The sequence below is a fragment of the Sebastes fasciatus genome, chromosome 1, assembly GCF_043250625.1.
Source record: "Sebastes fasciatus isolate fSebFas1 chromosome 1, fSebFas1.pri, whole genome shotgun sequence".
Taxonomy (NCBI): domain Eukaryota; kingdom Metazoa; phylum Chordata; class Actinopteri; order Perciformes; family Sebastidae; genus Sebastes; species Sebastes fasciatus.
In genome coordinates this window covers 12079102-12104706 of record NC_133795.1, presented here as the reverse complement: position 1 = coordinate 12104706, position 25605 = coordinate 12079102, and the positions used below count along the sequence as shown (strand labels likewise).

Sequence of the window (25605 nt, the reverse complement as noted above, 5' to 3'; positions counted from 1 at the left end):
GCTTCCTACCTATACAACCTGTACCTTTTCTCTCCTCCATATGGCACCAAGCTGTGCCATGTCAGATGAAGTTCTGCAGAGACAGCTTTAATTGTGCTCCGTGTCATCTTGTTGCAGGAAGGCTGTTATATCTAATGATGATCAACTCTATTCATGCTGTTCATGCCATAGATGGTGTAGGTTGGCTGCTGCTATATTTGTTGAAGATTACATAAAGGAATAAGATCAAATATCTTTAGGATATCATAACTGGTCTCAGCAATATTAGATTATTTGGGAAAATATGTGAGCTTTTATTTGTAATCTTTTGTTGGATTTAGTTGTGTATTAAAGGTGCTCTACACGATATCTAGAGCATTAGCATCAACAAACTATTTGCTATATAAAGATATAGAGGAGTAATGTCTACCTGAGCAGAGAATGAAGTCACTCTCCCTCTGTGTGTGTTGTAATCCAAGCTTCTCCGTGCTAGCCGGGCCAGGCGCGCCTCTCGATTCGAGTGCTATCAGGCCATTAAATAGGCGTTATCGGTCGCCTTGAGAACCATAGATGTGAGTCATTAGGGGCCTACTACGTTGTAAAAGTGAAAGTGAAACTTAAAAGCAACACATTCTAACACGTTGTAGAGCTGAATGAAACATTACGTTAGAGAACACAGAGAAAATACACGTTGGGGGTTTCACACAGAATGCAAACCCTGGCCCTCATATGGAGTTTCACGCTGTCTATACTACAGCGCCTGACTTACGCTTCTGCTCCTGTAATAATGACTTCGGTCGCTAGACGTCGCTGTCGTGTTCTTTCGGGGATCTACCATGTGAATAGATGATGAAACCTACTATTGGGTGAAGCAGGCCCCTATATACCCACATCTATGGTGCGCATAGCGACCGATAACGCCTATTTAATGGTTTGATAACAGTCTAATCGGCTGGCCGTGCATGCTTTTAGTGCATGTTCGTGCATGTGAGCGTGCCCCACTGGCTAGCTCACGGCTGCAGCTCTTCACTGCTCTCATATGGCGGTTACAGCTGATAACATCTTCCTGACCGACAGTGCCGTTGTGGAAGCATAGCACCCACCCTCTGGTTCCCCTCCCAGGTAAACACTGTTACCTCTTGTTTTCACTTTTAGCGCTGTTAGCACCGTTAGCTGAGTCTGTTGAGAGCCGTGCGGAGGCAATAAAAATGCTCCCAATCTCGCATTTAGCACCTTTAAAAACTGTCTGTATTTTCTATTACTTAATACAATTGTTATCTAATTTTCAACATGATAGTGAGCCTATATTCGACATTTCACACCTTCGGATTGCAGATACAGTATATTCGTGACCATGTTTGGTTACATGCACCAAGTCAATAAAACGGGTGAAAGAAGGATTTCTCCACTTTCCTCATGTGGCCTCACGCATCGCATCCTGTATGACCGATCCAACCAGGAAGTCATCAGGAAGCTGTCTGGGGTTACAGCGACAGGTTGCATTGTTTAGCATTTAAATAACTCCCTGTCCCTCTGTCTCTTCTAGGAGGAAAATTGCACTGCCAAGCGCATCTTAGCATCCTAGCATATCGTGTTGTTTTGCAGGTTTGAGCTGTGCTTGGCTGACTGAGTCCAGGACAGCTGTGAGTGAGGGCCATTCACTGCTCTGTCAGGGGTGGAGATGGAGGCACTGAACTGAGGCCGGCCATCCTGTGCTACTCCTACATGTCACCTTTTCTCTCTGTAATGGGTTCCTGTGTGGAAGACAGCTTGGAGTGAAAAGGAGAATTTTTTCTCCGTGTGTTCACAGAAATATGGAAAAATTCTGCAGGTAAACAAATAACATCGAGCCCTCGAGCCACAATCCTACAGAAACCTCAAGGTCTCACCATCGGATAGATTATGTAAGCTCCCTTGTGTGGATTACATAAGAAACACTGAGTGTGACACCATGTGACCCGCTCAGAAGAAGGAAAACGAGATTCTCCGAACCATAAAATTTTTTCATAAAATGTGTCATTTAATGCCGGAGCAGCTGGGTGTGAGAAACGCCGAAATGATCATAAATTATTGAGTGTTTCAGACATTTCAGTTCATTTGGTATCGCTTAGAATACAACCCAAAACGCTCACTGTGTTTTATATTCATTAGTTTGAATGTCTTTTCTCTCGAGCCACAGTGACGATCTTGTCAAACACAAGTTCATCTCATGGGTCTCTGAAATGTGTCACCACTTGTTGATTCGTCCAGACAATCTTAAATCTAATCTAAATAATCCAGCACCTCTTAAACATAGACTGAATATAAGAAGAAGACGTATAGTCACCATGAACCGATTGGTTTGTGGACTGCCGTTTTGAATCCTCGAATTCATCATTTTTGGGCGTCACCATCTTGGTTATTTGCAAGCAGAAGTGACACGAGAAGGTGGAGCTAAGTACAACCCAATGCCTAATAAGACGTTTTTAAGCGACCAAAAAGGTTATAATTAACTTTCATGAACTGAAAACACACTGTGAAAGGGTTAAAGTTGTAAGACGAAAACACGGACAACTCCCAGACGGGACAACGCTGTGGAGGCGACTTGTCAATTACAAGGTAGCCACGCCCTAAAGCATACCCTGCTTTATGGACTATTTGACTCTAAATGGGACCATAATTTACTAAATGAACATCATGCTGTATTGAAGAAGACTTGAAACTAGCGATTGAGACCATAAACTCATGTTTACAATGTTTACTGAGGTAATAAATCAAGTGAGAAGTAGGCTCATTTTCTCATAGACTTCTATACAATCAGACTTCTTTTTGCAACCAGAGGAGTCGCCCCCTGCTGGCTATCAGAAAGAATGCAAGTTTAAGGCACTTCAGCATTGGCTTCACTTTTCAGACCCCGGACTTGCCCACACTGCTCTTAAATCACACTTTTGTACAGTTATGGTTACAGACTATCTCTCCACCTCTCTACACTCGTATTTTGACTGTAATTAATTTGCCAAAAAAAAAGAGAGGAAATGCACAATAAATAAAGTTAAAGATGAATTTGACTGATTTTTTGTAAATATTTTATATAGATATTGCGACAATATCGTTATCATGAATTATTTTAGCCACAATAATCGTGTAATGAAAATGTGATATTGTGACATCCCTATTTGACAGTAATAGTGGAGAGAGACAGGAAATATGGGGATAGAGAGTAGGGGAATGACGCTGCGACACGTTCTCATCCCTACTCGTCACTCCGCTTTATCATGCCCCTTGATGTCACTTTATTTTCTGCATCAAAACCACTAAAGTTACCCTTGTTGTCACTTTAGGATTAGGCATCAAAACCACTATAAAAAGGTTTAGGAAAGAACTTGGTTGGGCATAAAACTACTACATTTGTACAGTGAGAATGACACTGAATGTTGTGAAGACAGGACATGAAGGAACAGCGGCCTCCTGGATGAAAGGCTTGTGTTTGTTGGACTCATCCACCACCCCTCCCTCCCTTCCTCCTGTCTTGTGTCTTTTCGGTCTTTAAACTACGGCAAAACACTCCCAGCGCACTTTCTCAGAGTATTTACTGTTACCGTGGATGGGTTTACATTGTAGTTAATGGAACATCCAGTGCGTTTCATACCAGCGCTAAAGGGTGCCGGGTGCGGCAGTACTGAACACCGACGGCCGTGACAAAGCCTCTGTATTTGACGCCCTTGGAGTGAGAACGGGCTCCATTTGCGCCCTAACCACCCGGCTATCGTGTCGCCTCGTCCAGACAATGTTTGAGTGAATCAATTTCCCTTGAGACTTCATCTTCATACCAATAACATTGTGAAGTAAAATCATATCCCACACAGAGAGAAGAATAAAGCAAAGTCGTGCATGGACTACAACCCCCATGGTGCCATGGCAACGAAGAAGTGAAGAGGTGAGTTGTGAACAGGAACAAGGTGAGAGTTTTTTTACTGTGGTTGCTATTGTAATACATTTCTAAGGGCACATTTGCTCATAAAAATCTTTTCTTGGCAAGGTTGTTTTTGTTTTTAATTCTTTCCCCCTGGTTTTAAAATCCAAGACACCTTACGTTACCTGAGGGGAAAATGTACTCCGTAGAGAAAGAGCACATTCTACAATACTTCTACGACCTTGGGCTGTTCAATGTAGAACTAGGAAGGAAAAAAAAAACTCATTTATGCAATTAAGAGCCAAATGCCTGAGCTACAGTACAATACAATGCTGTGAATGGGACACCAGCTTTGCAAACAGGCACACTGATTCATTTTAGATTTAGATTATGAAACAAACCTCCTCTGACAAGTGAAACAGAGTGTGCAGACACACGGGCCGTCTGTGGCAGCTGAGGTTGGCCGCTTCTCCTTTCATGAACTGTATATGTACTGTAGATACCACGAGCTGCAGACTCTGCACAAGTATATAGGCAGTGTTTCAGCGTGGCAGGATTTCCTGTGTAATGACAGCACTAGTCTAGGGGCACTCTCTGCTGCACTGACATTTGTATTATCAATCCTAAAAGGACAGCAGTGCCCATCTTATTTCACCATATTTATCGTGTTACGGCTGTTGTTGAGCTGTTTTCAAGGGGCCCGGTATTTGTAGTGGCACCACAGATTAGAAATCGCTTCTGCTTTCTGTAGTTTAAAGTTGCCAAAGGGGTGTAAAACACATCCTGCATAAGCTGGCACTCTAACCTAGAAGTCTCACATACATACAAAGGAGCTTGTGTGCATAATTGAAAACTCCTGTCCACATTTCACAGTTTAATTTTTTGGACAAGTGGTATTTCAAAATGTGTCTCCAGTGAAAAGAATGAAAGTAATTATGTTATTAGCTTCTCGGTGATATTGATTGATAACTTCTCATGTGACCTAAGCTGACTGTAAGACAACAAAGACTCGACAGTGTTATGGAGGCCGTCTGTTTCTGTGCAACGACGTCCATTGTGGATTTTCTTTTTTACCCCGAGGCCACTGTGACGCAAACAGAGCTGTCTGTCTCTACATGGGATCTTGTGTCCTCTCCACCTTCTCAATAATTCAATGGAAAGAGTAGACGTCAGCTCTGGTATAATTACTGTGTGAGGGGTGACAAGCTCCTCTGTCAAGGGCACGATGGGACCAAGCTTTACAGTACTGGGGAGAGCTAAAAGACACAGAGTGTGCCGTGACACTGTCGATGACAAAAGCTTCAGCTGCCGGGAGATGATGAAACTGCAGGTAATTTGTGGGAGAAAGCATTGTGACAACATTAACTGTTTTTGTTTTTCAGTAAGAACTCAACTCGGGCGCCTAATCATTGCAAAGCAGCTCCCAAAATGGAAATGTCATCAGCAGCAAATATTCTCCTGAAAAAAAAAAAAGACTCATTAGACACAGGTGTGACATTTTGGTTCTAAACTTTAATGTGTGTCTTAGGTTTTTTAGCGTTGTTCTGCATGTTCTCAGCGGTCAGGAGGCAACGCGATTCATCACTGTTAGGCAGAGAGGCGCGTGAGATCTGATTTCAGCTCAGGGCCCAGCTGAGACGACAGACCCTGTTAATATAACACCAGCCAAACCCCAAACTTCCTGCTCAGAGAAACCCTCGGCATAAGCATACCTGCCAAGATATGACTAAAACTGTTACTGTCACCGAGACCTAAATCCTGGCATGGGCAAAAGCTTGGCATAAGGCCGCCGGTTTGAAAGGAGCTAGACGAAGTAGGCAGTCATTAGAAGATGTTTTGACACACTGTCTCCCACGGGTACCCAGGAAAAGGTCTGGACCAAAATGTATCACGTCTCCCACGGTAGGAGTGTCTCATTCATCCTAATGTAAAAGGCTGAGCTGATCCAAGATCAGCACTGATGATGAAACTCTTCTTATATGTCTGAAACCATACAGAATGGTATGGTTTAAGGTAAATCAGGGGTTTCAGTATAAGCTGCTATATGTCTCACAACATTTGAGAAATAGTTTATTGCTTAAACATTATATTCATATTCTCATATTCAGTCTCTGCCTTAAAAAAAACGATAAAGTGTGTAAAGAAATTTGTATTTTTTACTCCACTATCATTAATGAAACAAGAGCCCACAGTCATGCTAGCAGCTCTGTGAGGCTGTACTGCACAATGGTGCACAGCTAATTGCTAACATCAACATGCTGACGTACCCACAATGATAAAGGTACCATGCATAGACTGTATCTAAAGATGGACAACACGTCTCCACTTCCTCCCACTGTACAGAAGTGAAGCCAAAACTTAGACTTTTTAGGTTGGCCCATGTCCCATCTGCTAACATGGAGGGGCGGGCTTTATGACCTATACTGCAGCCAGCCACCAGGGGGCGATCGAAACGTTTTGGCTTCAGTTTTGGGGAGCTGTCATGTTGTCCATCTTTATATAATCTATGGGACCATGCTGATATTTAGTAGATATATTGTTTACCTTGTTCACCATTTTAGTTTAGTGTGTTAGCATGCTAACATTTTCTAATTGGGAATAAACACAAAGTACAGCTGAGATTGATGGGATTATAAAGTATTACACAAGTATAAATTTTGGCTTATTGTTGGCACTAGAGGTAAAGTCATTGGATCAACAAAGCCATTAGGATTCGTCCTCTGAGCATCACGGATATATACTCAATTTCATGGCAATCAATCCAATAACTCTGGAGTCATTTCACTAAAGACATCCGATTCAACTGCTATCAGGCCATTAAATAGGCGTTATCGGTCGCTATAAACACCATAGATGAGGGTCAACAGTGGCCTACTACACCTACTACGTTGTATAAGTGAAAGCGAAACTTAAAAGCAACACATTCTAACATCAACGTTTTGAACACAAAAAAAATGGCTTCTTTAGGTTCAGACAATAAAACTACAACTCCTTCAGGTTTAGGCAACAAAACCACTTACTTAAGTTTAGGAAGTTTGTGTTTTGGCTTAAAATAACTACGTTTCAAAAGTGAAAGTGAAACTTAACGCTTGTGAGCACAAAGACAACTACACGTCGTCTACTCCCGTCATAATTATTACGGTCGATAGAGGTCACTGTCGTCTTCTTTTATACTTTCTTTCAGTGATCTGCCAAGTGGATGGATGATAAAACCTAATATTGTGTGTAGCAGGGCCCTACTGACCCACATCTATGGGGCTTATAAACACCGATAACGCCTTTTTAATGGCCTACAGGAAAATTCATGGGTTCATATATCTATCATCTTGCACATGGATCTCAATAGGGACCAGCTTTGTGATTATTTTCTAGCCATATGCCATAATAATATTTCAAGCCTGCACACTGAGCAGAAAAGCATGATTACAGGTTAAAGTGAGCTAAACTCTTAAAGGACATCTACATCAGCAGCTATGAGTTGTACATCTAGAAACATCAAAGGTCACCTGTCTCCACTTCTCTTTCTCCTTCCCTCCTCGTTCTCCTCCACATCCCATGAAGTGAAAAAAAAGAAAGAAGCCAATATCGAGAAAGTCACGACACAAGTTCCCTGTCATTTTCATCATAATGAAATGTGTTGCGCTTAATCAAAAGGCCGGTCTCCCTACCATGCACACCCCAAGGCGTGCACATCAGAAGCCGACACAGAAAGGCCACACTAAGTGTTTGATGGCAGCCGAGAGACGACACAAAGAGGCTGTTTGTAGCTAATTAGCTTCTGTTCGCCTCACCTAGATTTTAATTATGATTGGGCACTTCAAAAATCTCCGCAACAAATATCGAGGTGGCTTCTGTCAAGCTTCTTAAAATAGGTGGGCGGGGGGAGGGAAAGCAGAGCTGCTAACTAGCTTAGCATAAAGCATACTGTCAGCATGCCTGACTCGACACGCAGCACCCAGAAAATGTTACGTTTGAAGTGCAGCTGTCTGAGGTGCCCGTTCTGGCACGACATGCTTCTAATGTCGCTCCATTCATGTAATATCAAAGTCATTATGCTTCTTATAGCAATTATATACATCATAAAACTTCAGCTGCTAATTGACTCAGAAAAGCTATATGCAAGCTTCTGTTTTTCATTATATAGATCTTAGATATAGACTTGCAGCATATGTTTTTAAACACATAATGAAATCTGTTACATTTTCTCGGTGGTTCTTCTCCCCTGCCACATTCATAATTAGAGGAATCAGTCTTCAGGCTTTCCACTCATTCGCTGCGATCCGAACTGTTCATTCTGAGATCTGTGACCACCTTCAAATGATTCACGAGCAATTCCAAATTATTATCTTACCAGTCTTTTTCCTTCCACTGTGACAGATTGCAGCCCAGAGGAAAACATTCAGCAGCTGAGGAGCTCCAGCGCAGACAGGTGATTCCCTTCTAATGGATGTTAATGTGGTGGACACGACTGAGGATATTCCCAGTGGTGTACACTTACAGCTAATTGATAATTGAGGTCTATGAAAAGATGCACATTAAATCATGGCCAATGAGCCTGCCTATAAGGTTGCAGCGATATAAAGAACAAGTCTCCAGAGTCTCTTAAGGTTTCCCACAACTGAAATGCACTCAGAATGAATAATTAAGGCGGAAATATTCTTAACTCGCATTACCTTACTTAAGACATTACTATTTCAAACACATAGCATATGCGTACTGCTGAAATGCATAAACACTTTCACCTCCGCCAACTCCAGGTTGCTTTCTCGATGTCTCCTTATGTTACTGTTTGATCTGTGAGTTTTATAATGAGCCCGTGTGTTCAGATGGGATTCTATGATTTACTTCTGTGAAATGAATGTTTTGTTAAAATTAAAAATGTATAACCGGCAATCTGCACATCAATCTGCACATTAATTCCTGTCTGTTTTGATGCTCTTTGCTACCAGCTGATAACATACCAGAGTATTTATCAAACAGTAGAGGCAATAAATTAAAGCTTTTTGATTTTCCACATGCATTTTATGTTGAAAGTTGTTAAAAACTAATTTAAAGGAACAGTGTGTAACATTTCAGGGATTTATTAGCAGTTTCAGTAGCCCAGAACGGACAAACCAAACACTGGCTCTAGAGAGAGCCTTTCGCGTTTTCACGTTACCTCAAGGCCACTGTAGACACACTTGTGAAACTGCGGTGACGTGAGAGTGCAAAACCGTGGTACCGTCAGTCTCCGCCTGACTTCCGTTGCTCCTAAAGTAGTGTTATTATGGTAAGGATGACCTCTGAGCGAGGTGAACGCCGTTACCACGGTTTTGCACTCGGCGGCTCACTTAACCGCAGTCTTGGAAAGGGAGGAGTGAGCGGAGGGGTACTTAGATGGTTGCAATCTGCAACCACACCACGAGACGCCACAAAATCCTACACACCGTCCTTTTAAAGCATGTACTGACCTCTACAGTGCATTCATCATGTATAATGCTTATGCAGCTATCGACTGGCCTGGGTGCTATGGTTTAAATAATTTTCTTAATATGAATATTTCTTTAAAATTGATGTGTATGATAATGCAAATGTATGGCACATATATGGAAAATCACAAATAAAATATATTGTGCAATGAACTGTGTTGCACTGTTGCATTACATAAGACAATTTAAATAGCTTAGAATCAGTCATTTTAACAACATAAATATATAAAATTATAACACAATATGATCATTATGCCCACATATATGAGTGGACTATACATCTATACCGCTGGTTCTCAACCTTTTTTCGTGTCAAGGACCCCTAAATTGATTCACATTAAGTCACGGACCCCCATTTGATAAGATTTTGCTTCAGGGACCTCTATCTGAAAAGATCTTGGTTGTTAGATACGATTAAGATCAGAATTATATAGCAGCCAACTACAGTTGAGGAGATAACCGTAGAGGAAGTGATCAGAATAGTCAAGACTTTTGCAGGTATTTACCTAAGAGGTTCAAGCTCGTTATCATTGTCTTAAATCTCTTGAAACAGATTTTACAAACAGGTATTTCAAGAAGTTTCTATCTGGTGTCAGTGGCGGCGTGCACAGATGGCGTGGTTCCATAACGGCCGAGAGCGATCCTGAGAGCTGAAATGGGATTGGAGCGACTGTGCAAACAGATCAGGCAGTTTTAGCCAGATGATATCCTGTAACCGTGCTACCTAACAGTCAGCCATCTTGTTGTCAGCCAATTAATGGCTCATTACCTGTTTAGACAGAGCCGCGCATCCTCAGGTTACAAGGCCACCAAACCTGCACTTCACCCGCTGGCTCAAATCTGATTAGTCTCACCTAATTGACACGGATCAGATGTTTTTTTTTTGCTTTTAAGTAAAGAAGGATTGAGTTTCTTGGGCAACAAAAGAGATGGCATCGGCGATGAACAAACACTTTACAACTTACATAGTGTAGATAGACATGCTGCAGAATCTGTTTGCTTTGTGTGTGTGTGGGTGCACAGCGTTAATGCACACATCCTTGCTTAGTTGTTTGCACAGAATTATATGTATGTGTGTCTGCACAGATGCAGGTTAGTGTATTCTCTGCGTGTTTTCAAGGACAACTGGGACTCTTTTCTCTCTCTGATCAGTCAGTTCTTGTATCTCTCTGCTCACTTAAAATGTTTGTTCTTCCTGCCAAACACAGGCCCATTAATAGTGCATGAATAATAAAAAAAAAAAAAGCAAATAGAGAGCAAAACAGCAGCAAACCACCAAACAGCCACGCGTACATTTATTTAATATTCTCTGTGCTTTCAGCCCAAGCTGCTCGGCCTGCGCACTGTCTATTCAAATCATGACAGCCAAGATTAATCTGGCTCTTTAAGAAAAAAAAATCACTGAGCACTGTATGCAAAACAATTTTTGGTTGTGCACTGTAGGCAAGTATATAGAAAGGGAGATTTATTTAAAGGTCTCATATTTTAAAATATGAGATTTTCATGTCTTTTATATTATAAAGCAGGTTTAAGAGCTATATAAATACTTTGAAAGTATCGAAACACTCAATCCATGGAGAAACACACACAGCCCGTATTCAGAAACTTTAAACAAGATGTCAGGATTGCTGTAATTTTGTGATGTCACAAATATACAATATTTAGACTATGCACAGTTTTAAACAGTTTAAATGTGTCCCAGTTTATTTGTTTGTGAATGACATCAGCGGACAGGAAGTAAACATGGACCCAAGCTGTTGCCTAGCAACACAATTCTCTTACAATTCTGTAGCAATCCCATTGAAATGTGCTTAAAACAAAGCGTTTCAGACGGAGGGTAAATAGAGAGGCGAAGTCCCGCCCCTTTCGATGGACCCCATGGTCCAAATTATGTTTTTGATCCCTTTTGAATTGCGCCATGATTCACACATATGATGTTTGTCAGTTTAAAAGATAATTTTGCAAGTCAAGAAAGTCACAGTTTGTCATGGGTTTGTCATAGAATCATTTAGTTTTGTGTGAAACCGCTCAGTGAACTACATCTCTCGTCTCGGACAACATACATCACCAACTCTAGCTGGCTAGCTAACTTAGCTATGACCACGTACAGATGTAACGTTATTTTACCTGATGTGTTTTATACAGCGACTCCTGGTGTTTTTATCAGCCAGGAAGAGAAAGAACGAGCCAGTCGTCACTTAGGCGACTTTTGGGTGTGTCGTCTTTCTAATTACGGATTTTCACAGTCTTATACTTCAACAGGTTTTACACCAAACTGTGACTTTCTTGACTTGCAAAGTTTTAAATTGACAAACATCATATGTGTGATTCATGGTGCAATTCAAACGGGATCAGAAAAATCTCGCTGTTGACTACCATTTTTTCCAAATAAGGTCCCATGGTGGTGCACAGGAAGGGGTGGGACTTCACCTCTCTATGCAGGCATCTTCAGGCAGACAGTAAGAGGAAAAAAAGTGTTTTTTTTAACATTAAAGCATGTAAACATGCTTGCGTAGATACATAAAATACAAGTATGAGCCTGAAAATGAGCATGTTATGGGACCTTTAAGCATCTTTAAGGTGCCATATCTTTATTTTGACTGTATTATAGCTAATACAGGCTCGTACTGTGTTCAAAAGAGCAGAAGCGACTGCTCGTTTTGCATACATGTCTTTTGATCCTGGTTCGCACAAAGCCAACTTTGTGCTCAGCCTGATGTGTTTCATACTCCATGAAAAATATTCCCATGAGAACTTAACAGTAGGCCTGAAGTGGAACTGGACGGACGTGAACCGCACTAACTCAGAGCTAATCAATGTGTTAGTGTTTAAGTGTTAAGATAGGGAATGGCTTTGTCCAGAGGCCTTTCACATGGTAAGTGAGGCTAATCTCTGAGTATTACTATGGCCAAACCAACCATCTCTAATGGCAGACAGTGGGCTTTTGAAAAGCGTTGAAAGCTGGGTGGTGTGATGGACTCAGGGGAAATTTCCTGGCAAGTGCTGAAATTTCAGCTGCTCTTTTATTCACATAACACACACAAATATCTTTATCTTTCTCAATCAAAGATACACATTTCCCCCTAAACCTCTCTGAAACACACACACACACTCTCACACATGCTCTGAGTAGTACGGGGCCAGGTGGTGTGGTTAGTGCCAGATCTCGCTCTCTGCTCTCCTGAGTGCAATCGGTAACCTGAGCTGCCTGTTTGAATAACTCAGTTATCCCAAAAGCTTCCTCGCTGCGGAGACATCATGGAACAGTGCCCAAAACACACTTTGTCTCAGCTCCTGATAGTCACTGACTGCGTGATGAATATTGAAATTCAGCTTTCAAAGTCACTTTGACTGTCTCAGGGTTGCTTATCATAAGAAACGAGCAAGAATTAAAACTAGATAGCCTTACGGGCGCAGCTTGTATCCAAAATCTGTCATCCGAGTGTCACTCGGTGTAAGTGAGTCGGTGTGAATGTGTCAGCTGATGGGATGCGACAGCCCGGCCCGGGGCCTCCTCATTTAATTAGGAGCCTGTCTTGTTTTGGGGAGCTCACAACAAAACCTGTCTCCCATCATCTCCCAGGGCTTTTTCTATTTTAAAACAGCATTCAGTGTACATTTAGCTTAGATGTTTTCTGCTTTAACCTGCAGGTATCCAATATTCTGCACCACATTGAAGCTAAACTGTGCCTGTCAGGGCTTTCCTCTTTATCTGTTTTCCTCTCTATCAGTCGTCCTGCAAATATTTGTTGTCGCCACCCTGTAAACCCAACACAATACTTTCTTTGTTCGTTGTTGTCCAATCCTTATGTAACCTTGTCTTTTGTCCAAACTTTGAGTCAGAAAGGTGCTTTAATATGTATTGTGACTATGATGACAATTAAGATAATGCTGATTTTAATACTTGTATGATTAGTTGTAGTTGTTGGAGTGGTAATAGACATTAACAATGTCTATGATTCTGTTTTTTTTTCACACTTTTGAGATTGGCCTCTAGCTCCAGTGGAGTCGTAACTGAATACCCCGTTATAAAGAGAACTCTGTATATTATACAGTGTAGACATTATGATGACAGACGTGTGTGTAAAATTAAATGATCACTTCTGGGAGTATTTTTTACAGTGAATGTGAGACTCCTACAAGGTATATTAAATAGTGTCAGGTGTTCTATGTCAAAATGTGGTGCAGAGAACATTTTACTTTTGTATGCATAAAGAAATTAAAATAAAATCTATTTCCTGACTTTGTATTGCCAATTTCTGTCAAGTACTATTAGGGCTGGGCAATATGATGATATATATCATCAAAATGCCTATCGTTAATATTTTCCTATATTGTTTAAGCTAGGCTGTATTTATTTCTTTTTTCTCTATATTTCACTTAAAACTGTTATGTTCATTTTGAACTCAATTTCTTATTATGAGAAAATACTCAGTATTTGTCATTCATGTACTTAATTTACACAGGAGTATACAAAAATAGGCTTTACCATGTGGTTATTTCAATTAGACGAATTGAAGGACCAGAAAACATGCTATATTGTGATATAAATCGGAATTGAGATATGAAACGACCTATATTGTGATGGAAGATTTTGGCCATATCACCCAGCTCAAGTATAAATACACTTAAAATATAACAAGACTACAGTACTACCACTACTTTACACTTGATAAAAGAAATAATTAAAAAAAATACCATAAAATAGAGTTAAAGATATATCTCTGAACGATATATCTAGTGCTTCATATAATACATACAGTATATATATATATATATATTTTTTTTTTATAAATTGTATTCAAAAGTTAAAACTGGCATCTCAGAACGTGACATGAATTATTTTTTTTTTTTCAAATTTCATTTTTTATTATTTATTTTTTTTCAAATTAAATTTTTTACTATTTTTTTATTTTCAATTTTTTTTATTATTTCTTCATTTTCAAATTTTATTTTTTATTATTTTTTTTTTTTCAAATTTTATTTTTTATTATTTCTCTATTTTCAGATTTTATTTTTTAATTTTTTTTTTAATTTTTTTAAATTTTTTTAAATTTTTTTTCTTTTCAAATTTTCTTTTTTCTTTTTTCTTATTTTCTTATTTTCAAATTTTATTTTTTTATCATGTTTTTATTTTCAAATTTTATTTTTTTATTATTTTTTTGTTCTCAAATTTTATTTTTTATTATTTTTTTTATTTTTTTATTATTTTGTATTATTTTTTATTATTTCTTTATTTTCAAATTTTATTTTTTCAAAAAAAAATTATTTTCAAATTTTATTTTTTCTTATTTCTTTATTTTCTAATTTTATTTTTCATTATTTTTTTATTTTCTAATTTAATTTTTTAATTTAATTTTTTAATTTAATTTTTTATTATTTTTTATTTTCAATTTCATTTTTTTAAGGCGAAGTAGTTGAAATGAGGCTCTCACACACCTGGGACGGTGAGTCGGCCCGGGGGCGCCCTCTATGGGCTCGGCGCGGTACTGCTACAGCGGAGCACCTCCTCCTCCTCTTCCTCCCTCCTCCTCCTCCTCTCTCCCTCCTCCTCCCTCCTCCAGTTGCATTCCTCTCCTCTCGTCTCCATTCACACGCAGAGGAGCCGCCGGAGAGAGAGCACCGCTGCTGCTCCGAGTGACCAGACAGGAATGTCCCCAAGTTTTGGAATTTAAAACCATGGCGAGGATATCAAACCTACGGATCACTTGAACCTGTAAGTACCGAGAAAACTCCGGTGCGGGGCTTTTTCTTTTTCTTTTCCCGAGCTTGAAGGAAGGAGCTGGGTTTGGTGGAGCCGGCTGAAATATTTAGGTTACATTTTTTCTCTCTCTCTGTCTCTCCAATTGCTCCGTGAGTTTGTGTCGCTGTGTTTCACCTCCTCATGTCTTCTTCTCCTGCTCTCTTGTTTCTCCACAACCAAGTTGAAGAGCTCCCAACCAAACCCAATGCGTAAAAAGAGGAATTATAGCTCTAAACATGCAGTTATGTAGCTGTGCACTGGTGTGTGGAGGCTTGTGTGTTTGGTGTTGAATGTGCGCCACGGTGTGACCACCAACCAGTCGGATTGATCCTGTTAAACTGCGGATATATTGTGCGCCGAACGAGCCTTTATCTAACCAACTTAATCAATTAACATTTATTTTTCTTAATTGATTAGCGGAACGCACCTGGTGCTTGAAAAGAAACACAATGTTGCTGTTTTTCTGCAACGATTTGGTGCAGTGTTGAGGTGAGTTTGAGAGCTGCAGTAAAAAAACCACACTTTTATGATGTGGGGAAAAGCTTTGCAGTGATATGTGGAGAAAAGAAACACAGTGTTTGGTGACTAAAGAGCTATAGCAGGTTTATCTGGATGGGTGTGAGTATGACTGTTGCATAGCCTCAGAGGAGGAATGCCACCACCTCCACCTCCTCCACCACCATCATACATAATTACAGGTATTCTCACTGTCGCCTGGATAAATAGTCCAGGGAGACTGGAGGCTGCTTTTGGATTCATGTTTTCACCTTTTTAAATACATCCTAAATGGACCTAAGGGAGGAGTTGTGCTGGATTTCTCCAGGGGAGGATGCTTTGCTTTTTTTCAAAAAGAAAATCGATTCACCTATTAGCTTTGAAATAATTAGAAATAGTGTGAAAAGAGGGTTAATCTGCTAACGAATGAGAGGCAATTTGTAAGCTTTTGTTATTCGGAGCAGCCAGTGATGGAGGGATGGATGGATGGAGAGTGTCTGTGGGTGTGTTGGAGTGCGCATTGGGTTGTCAGCTATTGAAAAAGGCTCTCACTGCTCCATCGGATTCTCCTCAGCTCTATTTTTTTTTTTTTTTTTTTTTAATCAAATCCTGGTTAACCAAATTAGACTACCCACCCCGACCCCTTAGCCCGGCTACGTGAATTAATTTGGAGCCCATTTTAAACATGTATTCATGAATCATATTAGATGAGCAAGGGCTTAGACATCATTTTAACCCATTTTTTTTGGGGAGGAAAAGGAGGAGCGGTGCCAGAGTACAGCCTATCACACACAAAAAAATCACTGCAATATTCATTTAATATTAAAGATTGTTAATATACTCATATTTTCTCACTTGAACACCCCTATAGGACACGTGTGACCCATTTGTGCCTCAGTTCAGTCAAGCAGAAGCTTCTTCTTATGACCAGCATTCACATTTATTAACTGATGCACGATTTGAACCGTGACACAAGTGTTTGTTCAAGAGGTGGTGACCACAAGTCACGCTTTAAATCATTCAACTAAAGACAGGATTGACATCTCAGCAACCCACACAACAGACAGACAGACAGAGGTGCACCTACACTTGTTCAATCTAAACAGTCACTTAAAAATGAGTGACAGCGAGGAGTGGCAGTAATGCAACCAAAACATAGCGACGACTCTCTTTTGTGCAAAGAAGACTGTATTATATCACCTTTTGTTGTATTTAGATGATACAAGTGTGGAAATGAAGTGATTATCCAGGGGAGAGCTATGGATGCTAGTGATATTTGTACGTGTTTACAGTATTGTATTGTAATTATTGATGCAATTAATGTGTTCATTACTTTAATGTTGCAGCTGGTAAATGTGGAGGTTGTTTTAATGACTTTATATACTGCTGGGTAGTTTAGTTTAATCGATAATAATGCATCATCATTTTATTAGTTCATTATATTTTGTATTAATAACCTGAATCTGCAAAGTAGCAAAACTTATTAAACTTTTCTTGTTGAAGAGAGGGCAAAAAGACGGTATCGGATTGGGATGCACCGATACCGGATCGGATATCGGGCCGATACTGACTCAGATAGCTGGATCGGATATCGGTGACAATGGGGCCGATCGATTCAATTCTATGTTTATATACTATATACACATTATATACTGGAAGTTTAATTAATGTTTAAGTTTTGACTAGTTTGTTGCTGCGTTACAAAGGTTGAGGCAACATCAAACTTGACTTGCTCTCCTAACTTTGACATAAAAATAAATAAATACATAGATATAAATTAACTGAGTAGATATTTATTATCACAATAATAGATCGTACACCAGTAGCTTTGTAAAAATGTTTTTTTTAATGAACAGGATATACAATTCAAGTGCACATAAAAGAATGATCCCAGTCACTCCCACACAGTGAGGCATACAGCTGATTAACTAAACACTGGTATCGGATCGGTACTCGGTATCAGCTGATCGGTATCGGGACATACAAAGTTGGATTGGTACATCCCCAGTATCGGATTGGTATCGGTATCGGCAGATACTCAAGGTTGCGGTGTCGTATCGGGCATTAAAAAGTGGTATCGAGCCATCCCTAGTTTAGACACGTCCAAACAACCACATATGTATATATAATATATATAGCAAATCTGTGAGAAACAATCTCACTTAGATCGTTATCCCTTCATGTTTCAGAAAATCATCTCCTTTTTTGGCAAAACTGTGACCTTGCATGGCATTTAGACATGAAAGCTGACGACCCAGCCAGAAAATTACAAGCAATTTGCCTCAATCTTCCCTAATTATGATACAGATCTGCCCCACAATAGACCAGCAGCGGTGTCATGCATTTTGAAAGTCTGCCCTGTCCGGTCTGGCTGCCGCCGCGAAGGGTAAAATCTGTGATGTCCAAACTTTGGAATCCGAGCTGACATGTGCACTTTGCACCCTGCCGCTCCTGCCTTTGTGTGGCTCGCCCCCCCCACCCCCCCAACCCCCCATCACATTCCTCTGGACCTTTCAGCGAGTGGCATATTTAAGGTCTAATTAGAATGTAGATGGATGACAAAGCAGAAGAGCTGCGATCAAGTGAGATCTGAATTGGCGCTCTATGTAAAGACTGGCTCTAAATATTTTGAGAATTAAATTCCATCACGCTCACATGAGACTTTCTCAGTTGGAGTGAAAAACTACTTTACTGGGTCATTGAAGTTGTTTATATATGTGAAAGGACTTTAAGTGCATAACTGTATTCTTCAGGGTACGCTGCGCTGTGATTCATTGCTTTCATGCGGCGAGTCGATATATGGACTGTGTTCACGCTCGCGGTGTGCCTGTGTGTGCTGCTAGACTGCAAAATCCAGCTCCTTTTCCAGTTTCCCTTACTGTTCGACATTTTAAACCAGTGTGACAACCTCATGTTTAGGCATTTCCTCTTCTCGCCTCCTCTCTCTGCCTACTCCTCCGCCGTTCCTTCTGCCTCCAGACTTACGCTGCCACTCAGGCTTTTCTTTCCTCACTCTCCCCTTCTCTCTCTCTCTCTCTTCCTCTCTTCCTGTCAGATCGTTGTCTGCGTCTACCTCCATCCTTCCACACCACCTCTCTCTCTCTCTCGCCGCCTTTTTCTTACTCTAATTTTTCCGATCTGTCTCCAGTCTTTGTCTAGTTGCATGCTGGTTCTCTCCTCCCTGAGAACATGCACATGTAAAGCTGGGGACACACCAAGCTAACATCAGAGAACTAGCGGCGACAAAGGCCGCCCGTTGCGTCGCCTCACGTCGCCTTTGTTTTGGCCGACAAGTTGTACCCGAACACACCGCAAAGACTACAGCCGAAGGCCAACTACCAGTTATGTTCTGCGCTCACGTGATACGTAATAATTCCTACCAGCAGGTGGCGGTAGTCCGTATTCGTCATTCTTAAAGGGCACCCAGAAGACCGACGACTGTGGATATACAACCCATTTTATGATACGTACATACAACAAAGTGGCGTTTGCCGACCATTTTCACACCACTCTCACTCGCCATTTAGCTTCATTCCAGATGGCCATGTCGCTGGGAAAATATCCGTGTATTGGAATAATCAAATGAGATGAAGATGAAAAAAAACAAGAGCCTTCTGTTTGTGACGTCTTGACTTTACTCGTTGGCTTGCTTTCCTCACGTCCGTTTCTCTTCTCGTGCACTGATTCGCTTAAGCTGAACCGCCAATCAGAGTGATTTCTCTCACCGACAGGCACCGCCACAGGTTGAACATGCTGAATCGGCCGAAAAAACTCCAACACGGGCAGACTAGAGCCGACGGTGCGGGACTCACCGATAAAACTATACCAACGGCCCCAAACTGTCTGACGGCCGACTGTTGGCTTGGTGTGTCAGGGCCTTAAGGCCTACCTCACTCTTCCATCATCATCATCTTCTGCCTCTCTTTCTCTCTCTCCCTTTCAAGACAGTCTTAAAATCCCCCTATTTTCTGTTTTTCAATCAGTTCTCCAGTACATTTGTGGTCTTCATCGCTTGCCTTGGCTCAGTGCATGAAGAGGCATTTACTACAACTGAAAGAGGATCCCCTCTCAAACCAGTACAGGGGTTAGGCTGTCGGAGAGAGTGTCGGGTACGCCGTGGTCTCAACTCTCAGCTCCCCCATGTGTGATCGAGGGCTTCCTTGGCACAGCGGCGCTGTAATGCAATATCTGCTTTCATATCATAGCCGGTGGAGATGGCGCGTTTTTATTACATAAGTTTTCATTTGTGTCAGTCTCGCTAAAGAGGTTAGCCGCGTTGCCGGCGCTCCGCTCCGACTGTGTTTCATTCAATCTGTGTTCCTTTTGCTCTTTTTTAACACCTCAGTTTCCTGTTTTGATCCTTCCTTCCTTCCTCGTTTCTGTCACATCCTCTCCTGCTTCTCCATGTTGTCACCTCTCCATCTCTTTCCGAGCCATTCTCTCTTTCTCTCTATTTGAGTGTTTTCACTCGCTCTCTCTTGGGTCTGTGTGGCGCCCTGAGGCGAGGAGCCACACAGCAGCAATATTAAAACGCACTAAAGAGGGACCAGCAGCAGCGCTCTACCCCAAGGCCCTGTCGTACGCACACACACTTATACACACGCACACACACAGCTCTCGTGGTGCTAACACCTCTCCAGCCGACAAGCCTTAATATGAAATAAACTCACTCGCCAATACCTGGCGGGCCTGTCTTGACTGACTGCTCAAATAGGAATGACCTCCATTTGGCCCGAATAAGAAGCTGGGATTGAGAGGCAGTGGGCGGTGTTGAACCGCAAAGTGCTGCTGGTGCATTACGAATCATATCAAGAGGTGAGTTTGCAGGTGAGCCTGCAGCATAAACCCTCATCAGTGACAATCAGAAGTGAATTTAAAGGCAGACTGAGTTATCTGAATCACATTCTTTTAAGACGGAGAGCAATGCGCTCAGGGCTGGCAGTTTTTTTTTTTTTTTGGTCCCAGGAAACCAGCTGAATTAGAAAGGATGCATGAAGTGAGAGCCAGTGTGTGGAGAATTGAAATGAAAGCCTTGTCTGTATTGTTTGATGCCTTGACCTTCTTAAAAAAAGACTCCTTGTTGCATCCCTCACTTCAGATGCAGCCAAATAAATATGACCAGTGCGGTGGCAGAGCAGAAATTTCCTCAGCCAGAAAATGGCTTTTTTTTTTCTACGAGCGAAGCAGCCTTAGTTTCTCTGTCTCTGTCGTGCTCATCCAAGTGAACTGTCTGTTATGTATAATTAATTTTCTCCTCTCTCCCAGTTTATTTTTATCGCCCACTTTTAACCATTCCTTCAAAGGACCCCTCCCCCGCTTCCGTCCTCCACAGTGCCTGCTGAAAGTGACAGCTGCTCGGGTACGGGGGATGCTTTTTGAAGCAGGCACTAAAAAGGCCACTCACTCAAGACGACTTGGAATAGGAAAAAAAAAAAGTCTCTGCCGCTACTGACAGTATCAAAAACACGCCTGCTAATCTGGCTGCAAATTGAAAATAAACTCCACTGTAGTCTGTGCCGCCTGTTGGGGAACAGAATTTACATGCTCTCCTTTTGTTCAAAGAGTTGTTGATTAGTTTGGTTGACATGTAAAGCAGCAGAGTGATGAGATTGACTTAAGTAGGGCACGAAGAACTTATTCACTGTTTTGCAGGCATTCGTTTTTATAGACAGGAGCGCTGCATTGGATTTATTGTGAAATCTAATTGATTATCGCTCATAATTTGTGGAATTGACTCTCATCCAAACCGATTAAACATTGACTACGTTTACATGCATACTAATAATTCACTATTATTCTGAATATGACATATAAACAGCTTAATAGTAATATCATCTTTTTCGGAATAAGGGCAAAAAAAATTATATTTTGTGCATGTAAATGTAGTCACTGTCATTGGTGGTGTCTGACCCTCAGTCCTCTGGCACGTCACCACTGAGATTGAGTTACAGTCATCCTGAAGGTCCATTGACTCACTGCTGACCCCAGTTCTACTTCTGACCCAGTGGCCTTGTGTAGAAATCCCACCGCCCCCGCCGCCAGTGGGCACGGCCTCAGCATATGTGGTTTCCTCCCCGGCACGCCAATGCTCCTGTCAGCATTCTGTCCGTCCCCTCCTCAGACACTGACTCAGACGGGCAGCTCGAGTCCCAGATTTGTGTGGACATAAAAAAAATGCCTCCTCTTGTTGCATTTCCTCGGGCCTGCGATCGATCAGGAAGTCACAGTTCCTTCCTGTGTAACATAAGATAACAACCATACCTGTCATCTGTTTGTTTAATTCTGTTGCTAAGGGGCGCAGCTGGCAGGGCAGGTTACACGCAATACTTTCTGTTATTCTGGTTATTCCTGTACGATTATTAATTCTTTATCTTGCTTGGTTTCTGTAGAGTGAGTCTTCCACAATCCCTATACATGATGCATACTGTTATTGCATGTCTCAGGTCTTGGTGGTAACGGAGTTACAGTTCGCTTCCACATTCAATTTACCTTGAAGCCATAGGCAGTTGTTTAATGGTGCACTGTAGTTAGGGCTAAGGATGTGACGGTGAGGAAATTTACCCGCCAGTTAATAAACTTGTGACAACACCGGTGTTACAGATTACACCGTACATTTTACTAGGAAAGGTCAGGTGACGCGCTCAATATGTAGAGTGCTTACTTTGATCTTTACTGTCAGGTGGCTGTGTGTCTGAACTCTCTGGTCGAGCTTTCACTGCGAGGCTGCAGGTTTCCACCTGGCTGTAGCCCTTCCATCCTCCACATGCTGATTGCCTCTTTATCGTTATGTTTCCCTTATATCATTGGGTTTAAATCTGAAATATTGCCAAACAGGAGCTTTTGCTTTTTGCTTTGACACCAAATCCTCCGCCATCATCTCTATAGTGTGCAATGAATAGACTATAGGTTTATAGTGTTCTATTGATTGCACAAGAGTTGATGTACATGTAGAGCTTCAAGGATTAGTTGATTAATGGATTAGTTGTCAACTATTAAATTAATCGCCAACAATTTTGGTAAACGATTAATCGGTTTCAGTAATTTTTTTAAGAAGAAGAAGGCAAAATTCTCTGATTCCAGCTTCTTAAATGTGAATATTTTGTGGTTTCTTTACTCCTCTATGACAGTAAACTGAATATCTTTGAGTTGTGGACAAAACAAGACATTTGAGGACGTCATCTTAGACTTTGGGAAACACTGATCGACGTTATTCACCATTTTCTGACATTTTATAGACCAAACAACTAATTGATTAATCGAGAAAATAATTGACAGATTAATCGACAATTAAAATAATCATTTGTTGCAGCCATATTTCCATGATGGGGTGTCACAGTACAGTGTTATTTTTCTGTTACTTCAGAATATGGCAGCGCCTCAAATGTTGGGATGTTGTCGGGGCCATCACTCATACCCAGTGTTTGCCTTCCCAAGTTCCCCTTGAGCAAAGAACACCAGATTCCACTAGTTCAGTAGTGAAAAAAAGCAGATCCTTGAGTATATTGCATCTGGCCCAGCCTGTCAGTATCATCGGCAGAACGTGTGTGTGTGTGTGTGTGTTGCTGATGCTGAGATAGTCTCACTTTAGATGAGGGAGCCTACTGGTTGTTTACCGTGCTCACTAGAGTCTGTCTGCCTCTTCAGGCATGTTTGGCTTGTTAATGAGAACCACTGTGTGAGAGAGGAGACAGCGCACTGTGGGTGTGTGTGTGTGTGTGTGTGCCTGTGCCTGTGCATGTATTTGCATTGAGATAAGCAGCGCATCATCAGTGTGTGCACACCATACAGGGCGAGGGGTATACTGCAGGATGCTATCTGAGCGTGCCCGAGCGCGGGGACTCCTCGAGTTTAATGTAAGGTAACAGTCTCCACTGTGGAGGAAGAGTTTACACAGGCACCATTTATTGTTGTGATTAATGTTAATGGTGCAGCAACTCATAATTGCTCGCTTTCCCCCCCCCCACTTCTTCATTCCTGTCTTCGTCTCCCCCTTCTTGCACACACACACAAACACCCTCCTGGTCTCTGTTGTATTTACCATGGGGAATCTTAAATAATTCAGGCGGTCTGTTCTCCCCAGCCCTGTAAATAAGACTAATAGAAGGCGGGCCTTTGAAGAGAGCCACTTGCCCAGGGAAAGCATGGCCGTGGGCTAGCCTATAAATCAGCTAGCTGCCTGTCTGGCCCCTTTTTCTTTTACTGTGGTTGTGTTGTGGACTAGCGAGCAACAACCCCCATGTTAGCGGAAGGAAGGGCGACTTATTCCGGAGAGGTCAGCAGTATGGTGGTGTCGCCCCCGAGGCGGCGGTGGGCATTGAGAAAGTGTGTGCATATGCGTGTTGGACACAGGCAGGATCACTCTCGCTCTCTTTTGCCTTAGCTGGCTCGTGTTCTTGTGTGTGTGTGTGTGTGTGTGTGTGTGTGTGTGTGCACACTCACACATGCTCCATGGCTCATAAACCACACACTCTGATGTCAGCACCTGCATGTGTTTTTACCAGATGGAGATAAGTGCTCATTTATTCATTTTGTTTATCACTCATTTTTTCCCCCTGAGTGCCTGGCGCTCTTTAGATGTGGGCTGGTGCTTCTGGCTAGTTTGGTGTGTGTGAGTGTGAGTGTGTGTTTGGTGAGGTCTTATGTAGGCAGACACTTCACAGAAAACCAGTCAATAAAGAAAAAAACATTTTTCAGCGTAACAGAACGGGCAGTTAGCCGTCTTAAATCCACTATGCGATCCCACTTCAGCTGCGAGAAGAAGGGTAGATTTTGAGTAGCTTTAGCTCTAAATCACTTTGGAGCACTTCCCAGCCTCTCACCTCCCCACGTTTAACTCTCTCAGTAGCCACTTTTCCACAGAAAGTGGGACCTGTCAGGTTAACGAGGCCAACTCAAAACTTTTTCTAAGCTCTGACTGAAAGCAGTGCTAGTTTATTTGAAACCGTATCCCGGATTACGAATGATTGCTGTTAACAACAGTAACAGACGTCGTAACCACAGAAATGTTGTTTTTGAAGAAAACTGGAACATAAATAATGGTGCGAGACGTCGTAGTAGCAACAGGGAGCTTACTCTACAGCCCTAATCACAGTGTTACGTCCTCGCCTGAGAAATTGTTTGGATTCCTGACATCCACTGGCCCGTGCTTACGGCGGAGCCAAATTGAAGTTGTCAAATTACAAATGCACCCTGAAACTCCCCTTAAAACGGTGCCGAAGCAGCGCCCCACACCTCCTTCCTCTACTACCTCCTTTTCTTTCCGCGGCCCCCTTTGTCAGCTCCCTCTTTTGTGCTCCTCTCAAAGGGTTAAAGAGGGAGAAGTGATGAGTAGCCCGCCGAGCCTGGCCTCTATTGTGCGTTGGCATTGTGCCACTGCATAGCATGTCGACCATGGACACATGTACAAGGGACTTTTCTCTACTCACAGGCGCTACAGTTACCCGGTAATACTACCCCCGCCTGCTGCAACTCAATGCAAATACTTTCCAAAGGTTGGTGGCATTAGACGGTCTAACGTAACAGTCTTTGGCAGCTCAATGCAAAAGGGACTCAAATAAGATTTAAAAGCTGTACTTTAGCGTAACATTCTTGGCCTACAAACTTCCTGTAAGGCATCGCTGAACAGCTTGGAGAACCTTCGTCCAACAAGCAACAACTTCAGAGAAATGTTTTGGGATGCTCCTGAAAGACCGGTTGTTTTTCCTCCACTCCCTCAGTGGAAACATGTGCTCGAGGACCATAAAACCCTTTCCCTCCCTTTCCTCCCTTACATAGCTTGTTAAGGAGAAAACCACTCGACGGCATGTTGTGTAAAGCGTCGGTGGCTGCAGAGCCTAATTCCTTTAGCAGACCTGGGTTACCTCCGTGCTGCAACGACGTCCCGGGGGTGCTTTTAAGTCGTCTCCCTCCTCAGCCCCCCTGCGGAGGAGAGGCAAGCAGAGCTAGGGCACTCTGGGAATAAGTACTTCAGGCCAGACAATAGTGGACCGCCGGTAAGGGGGTGGGGTGTCGATTGTAACCAGAAATAG

General features: G+C 41.9%; 1 protein-coding gene across 1 annotated transcript in view; it reads left to right on the top strand.

Annotated features, from left to right (window-relative positions):
- Positions 1-14896: 14896 nt before the first annotated feature.
- The window catches only part of plxna1b (plexin A1b), a 229691-nt gene continuing 218982 nt past the window's right edge, over positions 14897-25605 (top strand). The window contains 1 exon segment of the mRNA XM_074629397.1: positions 14897-15055. The gene's annotated coding sequence lies outside the window, so the exon portion shown is untranslated.